Source organism: Tursiops truncatus, chromosome 7 (assembly GCF_011762595.2).
Source record: "Tursiops truncatus isolate mTurTru1 chromosome 7, mTurTru1.mat.Y, whole genome shotgun sequence".
NCBI lineage: Eukaryota > Metazoa > Chordata > Mammalia > Artiodactyla > Delphinidae > Tursiops > Tursiops truncatus.
The window spans coordinates 29,633,100-29,647,968 of record NC_047040.1 but is presented as its reverse complement, the minus strand read 5'-3'; the positions used below and the strand labels follow the sequence as shown (position 1 = coordinate 29,647,968).

Genomic DNA, 14,869 nt, shown 5'->3' with positions numbered 1-14,869 from the left:
GCGGGGGCTACTCTTCTTTGCGTGCACGGGCCTCTCATTGTGGTGACTTCTCTTGTTGCAGAGCACGGGCTCTAGGTGTGTGGGCTTCAGTAGTGTGGCTCATGGGCTCAGTAATTGTGGCGCACGGGCTTAGTTGCACCGAGGCATGTGGGATCTTCCAGGACCAGGGCTCGAACTCGTGTCTCCTGTATTGGCAGACGGATTCTTAACCACTGTGCCACCAGGGAAGCCCTGGAATAGTTTAAACTGAAGAAATATGAGAAACAACAGGTACAGGAAGGATTTCTGACCTTCCCCTGAGTCAGGACGTGAGATCCTCATGTGAGAGGTGCCCTCTCCACACCCTTAGGAAAGGAGCATCTTTATCTCCAAAGAAGGAGGGATGCTGAGAGGAATCTGAATGAACAGGCCTTGCTAAGTTTCCCCCAATTTACCACCCTTAGCACATACCCCTTTGGTCCTATCACATTTCTCCATGACCACTTTTCATGCAACCTAGTACACATAAAAATACTCAGGTTTGGGCTTCCCTGGTGGCACAGTGGTTGAGTCCGCCTGCCGATACAGGGGACGCGGGTTCGTGCCCCGGTCCGGGGGGATCCCACATGCCACGGAGCGGCTGGGCCCGTGGGCCACGGCCGCTGGGCCTGCGCGTCCGGAGCCTGTGCTCCACGACGGGAGAGGCCACGGCAGTGAGAGGGCCGCGAACCGCAAAAAAAAAAAAATACTCAGGTTAAACTATTTCCTCGGGTCTTCATTTTCTTATGAAAGCTCCTATGTCATGTAAAACTTTTATTTAAAAATGTGTATGCCTTCCCCCTGTTAACCTGTCTTTTGTTATAAGTGCCCCAGCTGAGACTTTAGAAGAGGAAGAAATGATATTTTTTTCCTCCCCTACATTAGCAAATCAATGACAGTGGTCACATGTACCATATTTTTTGATTACAAGCAATTTCAGTTTCTTCATCTGTGATCTGGGGAGAAACACCATCAGTAAACCATTGTAAGGCTGTTGTAAGAATTAAACAAGATAATGTATATAAGTGCCTAGCACAGTGCCTGGCTCCTAGTAAGAGCTCAGGAATTGTGTTGTATCTCACTTTATTAATCCTTTCATTAGGGTGTATTATGAAATAATTCACATAACTAACATATCGCTTTGTTGAAAAGTAGGGAATTCTTGGGCTTGCAGCTAGTTTAATGATCACTGGTTCTAATCAGAGAGCTTGTTTGATGATATTATTTGTAATTAGTTTAGATATCATTTTGGACTTACGTTTCATCCTAAAAGAAAACATTAGCTGAAAGATACCACTCTGAGCAACAAAATAATGGTTTCCTACTGTTACAGTAAAGCTACATTATGCTCATTCCTTCCTTTCCAAAGGGGGACATTTTGACCCTGTGATAATGTTTTACTTAAAGGAGTTTATTTTATTTTACATCAAATGATTCATGTAGATGAGTTCATTTCTTGTGATGAAGATGGAAACGAAGTAGCTGAGCTTCTTGCTGTAATCTCACTGACTTGCTGTAATCCAACTGGCTAGAAAATACAACAATTGTCTGGCTCAGAAAAAAAAAAATAAAACAAAAAACGAGCTTTCCCAAAGAAATTCTGTTTGGGCATTCTCTTCAGTTTGATGAATGAATTGTTTACTGAGCTTGAGAAAGTGTAAAAAGGAAGAAATGGCCTTTTAAAAAAAATTTATTTATTTTTGGCTGCTTTGGGTATTCATTGCTGCGCGCGGGCTTTCTTTAGTTGCAGCGAGTGGGGCCTACTCTTTGTTGTGGTGCACAGGCTTCTCATTGCAGTGGCTTCTCTTGTTGTGGAGCACGGGCTCTAGGCATGCGGGCTTCAGTAGTTGTGGCACATGGGCTTCAGTAGTTGTGGCTCACGGGCTCTAGAGCGCAGGCTCAGTAGTTGTGGCACATGGGCTTAGTTGCTCTGCGGCATGTGGGATCTTCCTGGACTAGGGCTCGAACCTATGTCCCCTGCATTGGCAGGTGGATTCTTAAACACTGCGCCACCAGGGAAGTCCTGAAATGGTCATTTTCAAGAAAATTATTGAAGTGCACTCAGTGAATTTGAGCAGATTGCATTTGACGTGGCTTGAAAATAGATGTAGTTTTTAACAAATCAAGCTTTTGTTTAATTAAGACTGAAATAAAATGAGTGAATATTCTTGTAAATAATCTAATAAAACGTTAAAATGAAGAGACACTCTCCACAGTCATCTCCACGCCTGCCCGTGTTCTGGGGGATAGAATACATTTCTGAGGAAATCTGAGAATACCACTTTTATATTGTGTTTGGTATATTATAATTCCTCTTAAGAGATACACAGTTTTAGGTGTGTGCTGAAGTTCCCCCTTCCTTATTCAATCTCTCAAAAACCAAAAGGCAAACCAAGGAGAAACGCTATGCTTATACATGAAATATCATTCCAGAGCAAAGGCATCTCTCCCACACAAGGAAGGAAGAATTTAGTCATTTTACTATCTTCTAAGTTTTTCCATCTTCTTGGTTGGTGCATGTAAAGAACTGAATTAAATACGTTGTGTGTGTGAGTGTGTTGATAATGATAAAATCACCCCAGAGATGAATGGTTTTATTTTGAATAGAGTTAATGAAATGAAAGCCCATATGGGGCAGAATGACAATCAAACAGAAGAGTCATGTTTAGTATTATCTATACAGTTGGGTAATAGAATAAACAATTTGTTTATACTTAGTATTTCCCGTAAAGTAACCAAACGATTGATTTGACTAAGCTCTTATTTCCTGAACTTGCTGATGGTTTGGTATTAAGGAGAGAACCACCATTTCTCCTAAAGGGTAAGCTGTGTTTTTAGATATTACTTTCCTAATGAATTCTTGCCTGATCTCTACAAGCCTATCCCCCAACTTATTTCAGGGTCCCTGCTCTACACTCTTCACACAGAATTTTTAGTTATATATTTGAATGCTTATCTGATGAATGTCTCTCCTCCACCAGCATGTCGTTTTGCTTACCTTATACTCCCAGAACCTAGCACAGTGCCAGGCAGAGAATAGAGCTCAATAATATTTATTGACTAGAAGAACAGCTATTCAGTGGGTTTTGATACAAGGCATTCATGCTCACGGGCATCGCAGCAACTAACATTTATTTATATTTGTCTGAGAAGGCAAAGGTGAGTTTGAGAAGGAAATTTAAGCTCTTAATTACCATCAAATCCATTAGGTCTTGTTCTCAGTTCCTCGTCTTATTAAAGGTGTTAAAAGAATGTTGCATCTCACTCCTTAGAGATGTATTAAATCTGTCTGGCCACTTAATTAGACCAGGACTTTTAAATGACAACAGGTCCCACTTACAGGGAAAGATGATGAGGTTTTTCTCTAAACTATTATCAGGAGCAAATTACTTCACTATAAACCAGTTGTCTAATAATGTATTACTTATAATTAAGACCAGTTTACCTAATACATGCAAAATGAGGAAGCAAATACCAAGCACACCTAAGTATATAATACCTTTTAACACATTACAGTAATACGGTAACACCTCCTGAGTACTTCTTAAGTACGCTACAATGCTAAGCAACTTTACATGCATTTTCACATTTCATTTTCACAACAACCCTGTGAGGTACTATTATTATTTCTATAAGGCTAAGAGAGGCTGGGCAATTAGCAAAAGTGGTGAAGCCCAGGCAAGACTTCTGGGTCTGTCTGACTTCAGGGACTTCCTTCTTAATCCTTGTACACAACGTCTCTGTAGTAATCATCTGTTAAGGTGTTCATCTCCCTTGCTTAACGTGAGAGCCTTAAGGCCAAGGTCTAAGTTTTACTCATCCTTGTATCTCAAGTACAGAACAGAGTGCAGGAAACATAATAGGTGCTCAATAAAAGTTTAGTGAATAAAAGAGGAAGTACTTTCTTTTTTTTTTTTTTTTTTTTGTGGTACGCAGGCCTCTCACTGTTGTGGCCTCTCCCGTTGCGGAGCACAGGCTCCAGACGCGCAGACTCAGTGGTCATGGCTCACAGGCCCAGCCGCTCCGTGGCATGTGGGATCCTCCCGGACCGGGTCACAAACCCGTGTCCCCTGCATCAGCAGGCGGACTCTCAACCACTGCGCCACCAGGGAAGCCCCAGGAAGTACTTTCTCATCCTCAAAACTATAGTATGTTTAGTATAGTTTTAGTGTTAAACATAGTTAACTATATAATGTGCATAAATAAAATACACAAATCAAACAAATACTTATGTAATAAAACAAATCATATATGAATATATCTTACTGTTTTTGTTAAATTAGTAATCCATATTTTATGTTGAAGCATACGACATTGTCAAGGTCAAATAACAGCACTTTTATATGGTATAACTTCATTAAAAAAAAAAACCTATGTCAACTCTTAGCTACATAATTAAGCAGAATGCTCCATTACCAGATGTTTTCCCCTGAAACAGAGGTTTATCATTATAAACTGCCCAAGAGAAAGTTTTATGAAAAATTAAGGGTGTCATATCTATAAGCACTTTCTTCTAGGTCTAATGATCTAATTTCATATACAAATTATTTTTCATGCCCTTAGGTCCTAATGAAAATTAACCCAGCTCATATTATTACACTTGGCTTTGATTCTCTCTTTTCTAAGCTGCCAGGTTGCATACCTCCTTGCAGAAGTCCTTCTTCATGAAGTTCTCCCTTTTTGGTATTAACTCTGCCTTTATCCCAAGCCCTGATGCACCCCCTAGTGTTCCTCGAACACTTCTATAATTATTATATCTGTGTATAATGATCACTTTTTGTTGAATGCTGGGGTCTGTTATACACGATTGTGTAAAGCATTTATAATGGAGGAACTATACTGAAAGGGAGCAGAATATGCCACCCCCAAATATGCCACTTTGGCATGTTAATATTTTGAATTAAAATTACTTGAGAAACAGCTGGTACAAGGACACTCTGACCCTCCTTTGTCCTCCTGAAAGCAGAAAATAAATTTCCTATGTGAAAGGTACCCTCCCAGTATCAGGAGGGTAGAAGATATCCTTATCACCAGAAATAGGGAATTTAGGGCCAAGAAGGCTGTATAAACAAAACTTGTTACTTCTTCACTAATTTACTACCCCAAACCCAAACTTCTTTGTACTGTCAATTCTTCACAAATTTATTGTTTCTTTGTCTAAAAGGTATAAAATTTGCCTGCCTTGGTTACTTCTTTGACTCTTTTATTATATGGACTCCCGTACACATGACATTAAATTTTTCTCCTGTTAATCAGTTTGATGCTAATTTAATTATTACACCAGCCAAAGAACTTAGAAGGGAAAAGTTTTCCACCCCTACAATACCCAACTGATTTGGTTATTATACTAAGTGACTGGCTGGTTGACCATGGACTGTTCTTAAATAACTTTTTTGTTTCTTGCATAAAAAGAAACACAAAATTAGAACTTCAGAGAGTAACCCTTGAGGGCTTCCAAAGCACACAGCGTAACTTTGCTTCTGCATGATTCCTGAGCGAAGACTATGACCTCTCCTTACTGAATTCTTCATATGCTAAATTTTATGAAATAAATTACTTTCTTGGTTTCACCATGCTTTGAACTTTGCCATCTAGTGATTGCATTTTTGTCAGCAGTACCAACGAGGTCTCATGTTTTTGGTGTTCTAACTTAGTCCATCTAACCCCCTGGTGGGCCTGAATTCTTTTTCTACTCTACTTCAGTATTCAATTTAAAAGCTACACCCTGGGACTTCCCTGGCGGCGCAGTGGTTAAGAATCCACCTGCCAACGCAGGGGACACTGGTTCGAGCCCTGGTCTGCGAAGATCCCACATGCCGCGGAGCAACTAAGCCCGTGCACCACAACTACGGAGCCTGCGCTCTAGAGCCTGCGAGCCACAACTAGTGAGCCCGTGTGCCACAACTACTGAAGCCTGCACACCTAGAGCCCGTGCTCCGCAACAAGAGAAGCCACCACAATGAGAAGCCTGCACAGCACAGCGAAGAGTAGCCCCGGCTTGCCGCAACTAGAGAAAGCCTGCGCGCAGCAACGAAGACCCAGTGCAGCCAAAAATAAATAAATAAAAATAAATAAATAAATAAAGACTCCGAGCTCCCAATGCAGGGGCCCCCAGTGAGGGGGGCCCAGGGTCAATCCCTGGTCAGGGAACTAGATCCCGCATGCCTCAACAAAGATCCCGTGTGCCGCAACTAAAGACCTGGCACAGCCAAATAAATAAATAATTTTTTTAATTAAAAAATACAATTAAAAAAATAAAAAATACACCCCAAGCAAAGTCCACTTGAGAATTTCTTGGTCCTAGTTGGGTTAGCCTGGCTTTGAGTTGCACCTATATGATCTGGCTTGGTTAAATCCTGAAATACTGTATGTATATCAGCAACACTGGTATTACAGGTTTTCGGGACATAATGAGAAACTTCAATGCAGAATTTAATTAGGCATGGATTTCCTAGAGAACAGAAATAACACAGTGAAAACTGTAAAGTGCTATGTAAGTATATTTTTATTGTAACCTGAAAATTTCCCCTGTTGACAGTGGGCACAAATGGGGTAGTATTTAGAATTTTAATTCAGGATTCATTAAGGTGTCCCCATTGGCTGATGTAATATCCACTATGTTTGCCCAATAAAGAGATCATACTTGAGAAGAGTTCACTGAAAAGTATTTCCAGGGCCTCCAGAAGATGCATTACATGTGTCTGTAGACACGTTTGCTCCTCTTGGGTACCACGACTCCATCAGGTGCGCTGCCAGAGTGCTGGCTACTCGCCTTGTCAAAGCTGGCTAGAGACTGGGGATGAAGTGAGGGCAGTGGGCTCAATTCGCTTCCATTATATAGATCTTTTTTTTTGTTAGAGGAGACCCAAAATAGGCCTGCTTGTGCCCTGATGTTTTAGTGGAAACAACTCTGCATTTTTTTTTTTTTTTTTTTTTTGCGGTACAAGGACCTCTCACTGCTGTGGCCTCTCCCGTCGCGGAGCATAGGCTCCGGACGTGCAGGCTCAGCGGCCATGGCTCACGGGCCCAGCCACTCTGCGGCACGTGGGATCCTCCCGGACCGGGGCACGAACCCGCGTCCCCTGCATCGGCAGGCGGACTCTCAACCACTGCGCCACCAGGGAAGCCCAACTCTGCACTTTTAATTGCATGCTGCTCTTACACCCCCTCTCCTCTCAGAGGTCATAGGCTGTTCTGGGATCCCCCTCCAGCAAGTTCTTCCACAAGCTTCCTCAGGCCAAGAAGGACTTCTGGTGGGTACACTCCATCAGTTGCTCAGTCAAGTCCAAATCTTGTCATCTCACTTTGACTCATGATGGGACACCAGTACCCACCTCTCTCACTGTGTCACCTCTTGCATAAACTGTTAACTTGCATACTCGCATCCACCTCCATCCCTCCCTTTTCTAAACTCTATATCCTGTAAGTATTACATAGGTTTTTTTTTTTGTTTTTTTTTTTGCGGTACGCGGGCCTCTCACCGCTCTGGCCTCTCCCATTGCGGAGTACGGCCTCCGGACGCGCGGGCTCAGCGGCCATGGCTCACGGGCCCAGCCGCTCCGCGGCACGTGGGATCTTCCCAGACCGGGGCACGAACCCGTGTGCCCTGCATTGGCAGGCGGACTCTCAACCACTGCGCCACCAGGGAAGTCCAGTTTTAAAACTTTTTAGTTTAATAACTTAATTATGTCTCCCAGGCAGCACAACTCTAAGCTTACTGAGGGCAAGAACTTTCCATTAAAATCCTTGTGTCCTCTCCTAGCAAATCAGCTGATGGTTCAATATTTGCTTGACTGAATGTGATATGTCAGATGGTTTCTCTTAGTTAATGATAAACAAACAACCTCCTTCACCACCCCCAAAATGGAAAATAGCAAACTTCCAAAACAAAACAAAACAAAATTTAAATCATTCAGAAAGCCCTAACATACCTTCTTTATTTGATGTGATAAATTCCTTTATCACAAGCAAATTCTTTATTTGTACTCATCCTGCAAAGACTCGCTGTGTGCAGTGTTTCACACACTCGAGTTCACATGGGCTGGTTGATTGCGTTTGCTGAACAAGGGGCCAATGAGACTAAGGTTGGATGGTTGGCTCTTGCCTGGGTCAGTATGCTTCACACAGAGAGAAACTCTTCCAGAGGCAAAGCCAGGGTCTATTTAACCCCTGCCCTTCTACCTTCTAATGAATCATCTTGCCCATTATATTCATTAGGCTGAAGGAAGGACTTGCAAATAATTTCTAGCAAAAAGTTTGTGCCTGACTTATATTTACTTTGTTCCTACTGACACCAGTTTCTTTAACAATGAAGAGCATTTTTCATCTTATTTGGGTATCTTGGAATAATCAGAACATGCTATGACAACTGAAGAATATGAAAACATAGAATCTGAATAAAAGATTTGTCTCACCAAATACTTATTAGGTACCCACTGTATGTGCTAGGAACCCATTATATATAGCACATTGAGCAATGACTTAGTAAGCAGAGGTTGAAAAAAGGGGAAGGGGGTGAGATTGGAGTACTGGAAGGAACCTTGCCCGTCAGGTTTATTTAAGAGGAAAGGAAACTGAGGCCCATGAAGCTTGCTCTGCCTCAAGCCATGAAACAAGTTAGAGGCATAGTTGGGATTAAGCTCTGGGGTGACAGACAGAAGCAAAACAGCAAATATAAAGATATTGTGGGACCACAGATTGGGGGCATGTTTGGAAATTGTCCAATTTAAGATGATGCTGCATTACTAACCTTCATTTAGCTAGTTCTGTTTTTTCTATCTTTAAAATTTTTATACTATCAGTTTTTATTGTGGTCTTGGCTTTTACTACTTTCATTAGAAGTTTAATGAGGCAGTGGGGGTGGGGGAGGGATGGATTGGGAGTTTGGGATTAGCAGATGCAAACTATTACATGTAGGATGGATAAACAACAAGGTCCTACTGTAGAGCACAGGGAACTATATTCAATAGCTTGTGATAAACCGTAATGGAAAAGAATATGAAAAAGAATATATACATGTATAACTGAGTCACTTTGCTGTACAGTAGAAATTAAACACAAGGGGACTTCCCTGGTGGTACAGTGGTTGAGAATCTGTCTGCCAATGCAGGGGACATGGGTTCGATCCCTGGTCTGGGAAGATCCCATATCCCAAGGAGCAGCTAAGCCTGTGAACCACCGACTACTGAGCCTGTGCTCTAGAGCCCTCAAGGCACAACTACTGAGCCCGCATGCCACAACTACTGAAGCCTGCACACCTAGAGCACGTGCTCCACAACAAGAAAAGCCACTGCAATAAGAAGCCCACGCACCACAACAAAGAGTAGCCCCTGCTCGCCACAACTAGAGAAAGCCCGCGTGCAGCAACACAGCCAAAAATAAATAAATAAATGAACTTAAAAAAAAAAGAAAAAAAAAAAGAAATTAAACACAACATTGTAAGACAGCTATACTTCAATAAATCTTCTTTTTAAAAAGGAAGTTTTATGAGGCAGGAACCTTTACTAAAGTTAATGCCACCAAAGAAACCAGGTGAGTTAGAACTGAAGACCCCCCACCAGATTGAGGGTTTAACTTTTTGTGGTTTATATGAAAATTGAGACCTGAAGAAAAAAGTAGATGGGACTTTTCAAAATTTTGAAGTTTTAAAATTATACAAGTAATGAACTATTAGAGAAAATTTGGGGAAAAAAGAAGAGCGATATCATCTGAAGGGGTCCAGCATATGCTACTGTGGCATAAAAATTATTTTGAGCAGAAGGCATTTTGAGGTCCCAAAAGAACTCAATTGTCATAAATCCCCTCCCCAGGAGCAACAAGGAAAGGCTGACTCATCGCCGTAGATGAGAAGTCTCACAAAAACTATCGTATCGTCTATCTATTCTCCTAAAGCCCATTTATATTTCTAAGAAGTCATTTGTTTTCCCATAAGTCCCCTTTCTCCCTCTCCTCTTCCCTTATTAAGAAGTCACTTGTTTTCCTGTATCTTTCTCTCTCTCCCCTTCCCCTTAAGATGGTATATAAGCTCCAAATTCTAGCCTTCCCTTTGAGTCACAATTTTCTGTGAACTCCCCTGTGTATGTTAATAAAAATACATGATTAAATTTTGTTGTGTTATCTCTTGCTAATCTGTCATTCGTTAGTTTAATTCACAGGCCTTCAGAACCAGAACTTAAGAGGACAGAGTAAAAGTTTTTCCTCCCTGATATACCATCAGTTCACTGTCAGTTTAACACAACCATTTTCAATTTTGCATATTTTTCTTCAATTTTTTCAACTCCATTTACTTTTTTACATAATTATAATTATTGTTAGTATTATGAGTACTCATCCATGATGCTATATATCCCTCCAAGTTATAACTTAATGACTACTAAATATTTCCATTGAGATAATATACAAGATGTTTCTTAACTAGCTTCCTAGTGCAACCATAGATTTGGGTTGCACTAGAAAGCTATTTGTTGCATATTTGTTGGATATTTAGATAGCTTCTGACTTTTTAAAATTATAAGCAATTTGGAAAAAAGTCTTTTAGCATAAAACTTTTTCTTCTTTTAAAATTACTTCCATGAGTTAGCTTCAACTGCTGTAGCCTTTGAAAGGGGAATGTTGGGTTAAATAGCTATCTCTCGGGGAGATGACAGTGGTAAAGTAACACAGAAAATGTATGACATTCTTTTATAAACTAAAGGACTTAAGTCTTGGGTAAAATCATAAATAAAGGCCGTGAAAAAACTTAAAAATCATTTAGTGTTTGGAAGAAGTGCAAACATGATGAGAATTATTTAGAAAGAGGAATTATTTGAACTAGGTAATTTGAGATTCAAGAGCAGTCCCTTGAATTTTTCACGAAACAAAACAAAACATACTAGTGGATTAATTTAGCAACAAGTTTGTGGAAGCTTGGGTGAACGAGTTTTTTTTTTAAGTGAGAAGGGCCAATTTAAGAGAATAATTGCTGGTGAAAGTTCCGTTATCAAATTTTCATTTGGTTTTCACTAGCTTTCATTTGGAGGGAAGGATAAACAATCAGACAAAAAACAATTGGTACTCCCAGTTATCTGACTACCAAAAGAAGAGTCAAGTTAGCTGAACCTTTTCTTCCAAGTACTTGCCTTCAATTAGCCATTTGTCCTTCATTAGATGAGCCCAGATACCAATTATTCTAACAGGCAATTGATTAGGAGATTTCAAAAAACGCAGCAACAACAAAGAAATGTTTGTTTTGAAGAGCCACAAGCTATTCATTTTAAAAAGACAGGAGAAAACCAAGCCACATTACAACTCAATTTAGAACTTTTTTCCTGCCTTGTAATTGAAGGAGGGCAAAGTCAATTTTCATCTTGAGTACCATTTCCTCCTACTCGATTTCACTACAGTGGGCTTTCCACTAATGACGTTTGACATTTCTGAGTCAAGGCTACATTTATGAGTTGTAATCTGCTAGGTAAAAGCTGAGGAAATGACTGAAAGTTCATTGTGCCCTCCCAACCCCTACCCTACCAACCTCCTCCTGTTCTCTCAGGGTTTTAGATTTAATCACAGCTGTTGTAAACCCTGTTACACTCTTCCTAAACACTTCTGACAGGACCAAAAATATGAATCTGCACAGAGAGCTTTTCATAAACTATCAGGAGTCCTTTTCCTTTTTTGCCAGCTGGTAGTTAGTCCAAATACTGCTTTATAAATAAATCATCTGCAGGCATCCTCATCAGGTCAGTTCCAAACGCGGCAGTTCAAAGAAAACAAGAAAGCACTTACCAGTTAATTTTCTGCGAGGAGAGAAGCTTTTGTGATGTGTGGCGTAACCTCCCTGCTCCAGAATGAAATGGAGGGTGGTTTTCAGAACAGCTACGTTGGACACTCTTCTCCCAGCCTCCTCGTTTGGCTTTTACCTGGCTTTTGAAATGACACTGTAGAGGAGAATGATGTTGGGTTTCACTTGAATGTGGTTCTTCCCTTCCTATCCTACCCTCCATAAAAATTCATCATGTATTCCAGGAGAAAAGTAAGCAATGAACACACTGCACAAATTCTTTTACTCAGCGTGTACACGTGTGTAACTGAGGTTTGTTTTTTGAATAGAAATCATTACTGTTGGCTGCAGTGCCGCAGGCTGAAAACCAGTGATGGGGGAGGCACCAATCCCTCCTTTGTTTGGGTGGACTTTTGCTTATGAAAAGTCAATTTAAATTTCATTCCAGACTTCCCTGGTGGCAGAGTGGTTAAGAATCCGCCTGCCAATGCAGAGGACACAGGTTCGAGCCCTGGTCTGGGAAGATCCCACATGCCGTGGAGCAACTAAGCCCGTGCACCACAACTACTGAGCCTGCGCTCTAGAGCCCACGAGCCACAACTACTGAGCCCACGTGCCACAACTACTGAAGCCCACGTGCCTAGAGCCCATGCTCCACAACAAGAGAAACCACCGCAATGAGAAGCCCGCGCACCGCAAAGAAGGGTAGCCCCCACTCGCCGCAACTAGAGAAAGCCCGTGCGCAGCAACGAAGACCCAATGCAGCCAAAAGTAAATAAATAAAATAAATTTATTTTAAAAAATTTAATTCCAACAATGGAATGAAAAGAACCTTAGAATGTCAAAGGAGAGCTCTTCAAATGCACCAGGGCTCATTAGGAGAGAGATTTTATTTCCTGGGTTTCAGTGTATTTCTGATAGGGAAGAATCAGAATCACACCTTAGTAAGGTATGTTTTTTTTTTTAATTTAATTTTATTTTTTTAGACAGCAGGTTCTTATTGGTTACCTATTTTATACATATTAGTGTATATATGTTAATCCCAATCACCCAATTCATCCCAGTTAAATATGAATTTTAATTTTTATTTCTTTACTTAGGTGGGTTGAGAATTTTCCAGGCTTTGAGGAAATTAAAGGTCTGATTCTTATCTCTCATCTTATCTGTGGCCCTGGCAGATGAGGGCATGTCTGTGTACCTGAAGCAGGACTCAGAATTCAGAAACTCACGGGGTGAGATGTGTGGAGGCTGACAGGAAGCCAGCCTTGATGCGGCTGACTTGTCCGTCTGCAAAGCTAATGTGATTTTCATAACGCCTAACGTCAGCTTGAGAAACTGAACATTATTGGGTCATAAAACGTTGTTAGGCAAGCTAATTGAACACTGTTAGCTGAGCAGCCAGAAGAACACACAATTTGCATTTGTCTGCTGTGAATGCTGAGGGCTTAGCAGAATGTGCCACCGCGAAATATGCCTCTTCGGAGAATAAGAATTATTTTGAGCTGTTTATTTTAATGAACTGCAGGCATAGAAGAAGCTCTGAAAACAGAATAGAAGTTACCCATTTGTAAGGGAAATTTTACATTTGTAAAGAAAATTTACATGAGAAAAGGGGTCTGTATCAGGAAGACAGCTATTATACTTCTTCATCTGAGAGACTTATCTGCTTGACCCAGCCGCCTTTGTTTACCGAACATTTCCTCTTTTCACCTTCTGGTGAATTGCCTTCCTGGACCTTTAAGCCCCAGACCCCATCCCTTTCCTTAGCTCAGGATGGAATATAATCCTCAATCTTCTGGCCACCTTTTAAGTGGGGCTCCTGTATGTATATAATTTAAAAAATTTTTCCTCTAGGGCTTCCCTGGTGGTGCAGTGGTTAAGAATCCACCTGCCAATGCAGGGGACACGGGTTCGAGCCCTGGTCTGCGAAGATCCCACATGCCGCAGAGCAACTAAGCCCGTGCACCACAACTACTGAGCCTGCGCTCTAGAGCCCTCAAGCCACAACTACTGGGCTGCGTGCCACAGCTACTGAAGCCCGCATGCCTAGAGCACGTGCTCCGCAACAAGAGAAGCCACTGCAATGAGAAGCCCGTGCAACAAAACGAAGAGTAGCCCTTGCTTGCCACAACTAGAGAAAGCCCCCGCGCAGCAACGAAGACCCAACACAGCCAGAAATAAATTAATTAATTAAAACAATTTTTTTCCTCTATTATTCTGTCTTTTTTACGGGGTGGGAGTGGGGTACTTAGCCAGGAACAATGAAAGGTAGAAGGAACATTATTTTTCCTCCTCTAAAAGACAAAGTCTAGAAAATCGAAAGCAGCAGTCTCCACTGAGGGTGGGGTGGGAGCAGATTGGAATAACCCTGGGGGAGGGAGTGGGTACGCTTCTTCAAATTACAAATATCCCTCGGCACCATAAGGATGTACACTCGCCCACGTTTGCCCCTAGTCCCTTGATTCCACAGAAATAATCACTATTAATAAACAGGGCGTATCTTTTGTCAGTGTTATCTGAGTTGGTGAAGGAGGTCATAGTAAACCATCTGCTGGAGGTGATATCCAGTCACCAGTTCCCACCCCTTGGCATCAGCTATATTAGTATTTACTGAGTTATATGCTGTCTTCTGTAATCACACAAAAGCACAATTTCATCCATAAAAGACATTTTTGAGGAGAATTTCAGGAAGTTTTGGTTACTTTATATGGTTTGGGGTTTATTTTCTGGTAGTGGAGTGAGAAGCATTGAGCAGCAAAGGACAGAGAAAGAAGACAAAAGAAATGACATTTCACAAGCATTTACTGTGTGCCAAGCATAGTTTAAACACAGCCCACCCTGAAACCCAGGAAAATATGTCAGCCTTTTTATTTTTACGTTTTACCTACCACCTAAAACAACCGAGTCGTAACAGAAGTTTACTTAGCTTTGAAATTGGTCCCCCCAAATCAAGGACATTAAATAAAATCTCTCTCCTAATCAGCCCTATAGTCTATAGTCTGCTATGTGTCTGAGGAGCTCCCTCTGACATCCTAAGGTTTGCCTTATAGTTGATCCTTTATTCAAAAGTAGTTAAAGCTGAAGTGCTCAGGT

The 14,869-nt window shown here is 41.3% G+C and overlaps 1 protein-coding gene across 4 annotated transcripts in view; it reads right to left on the bottom strand.

The window, feature by feature from the left end:
- CMKLR2 (chemerin chemokine-like receptor 2) overlaps positions 1-14,869 on the bottom strand; it is an 82,533-nt gene that overhangs the window by 34,297 nt on the left and 33,367 nt on the right. For all 4 annotated transcript variants that reach the window (XM_073807360.1, XM_073807363.1, XM_073807361.1 and 1 more), the window contains one exon: positions 11,782-11,933. The gene's annotated coding sequence lies outside the window, so the exon portion shown is untranslated. The remainder of the gene's footprint in view (positions 1-11,781; positions 11,934-14,869) is intronic.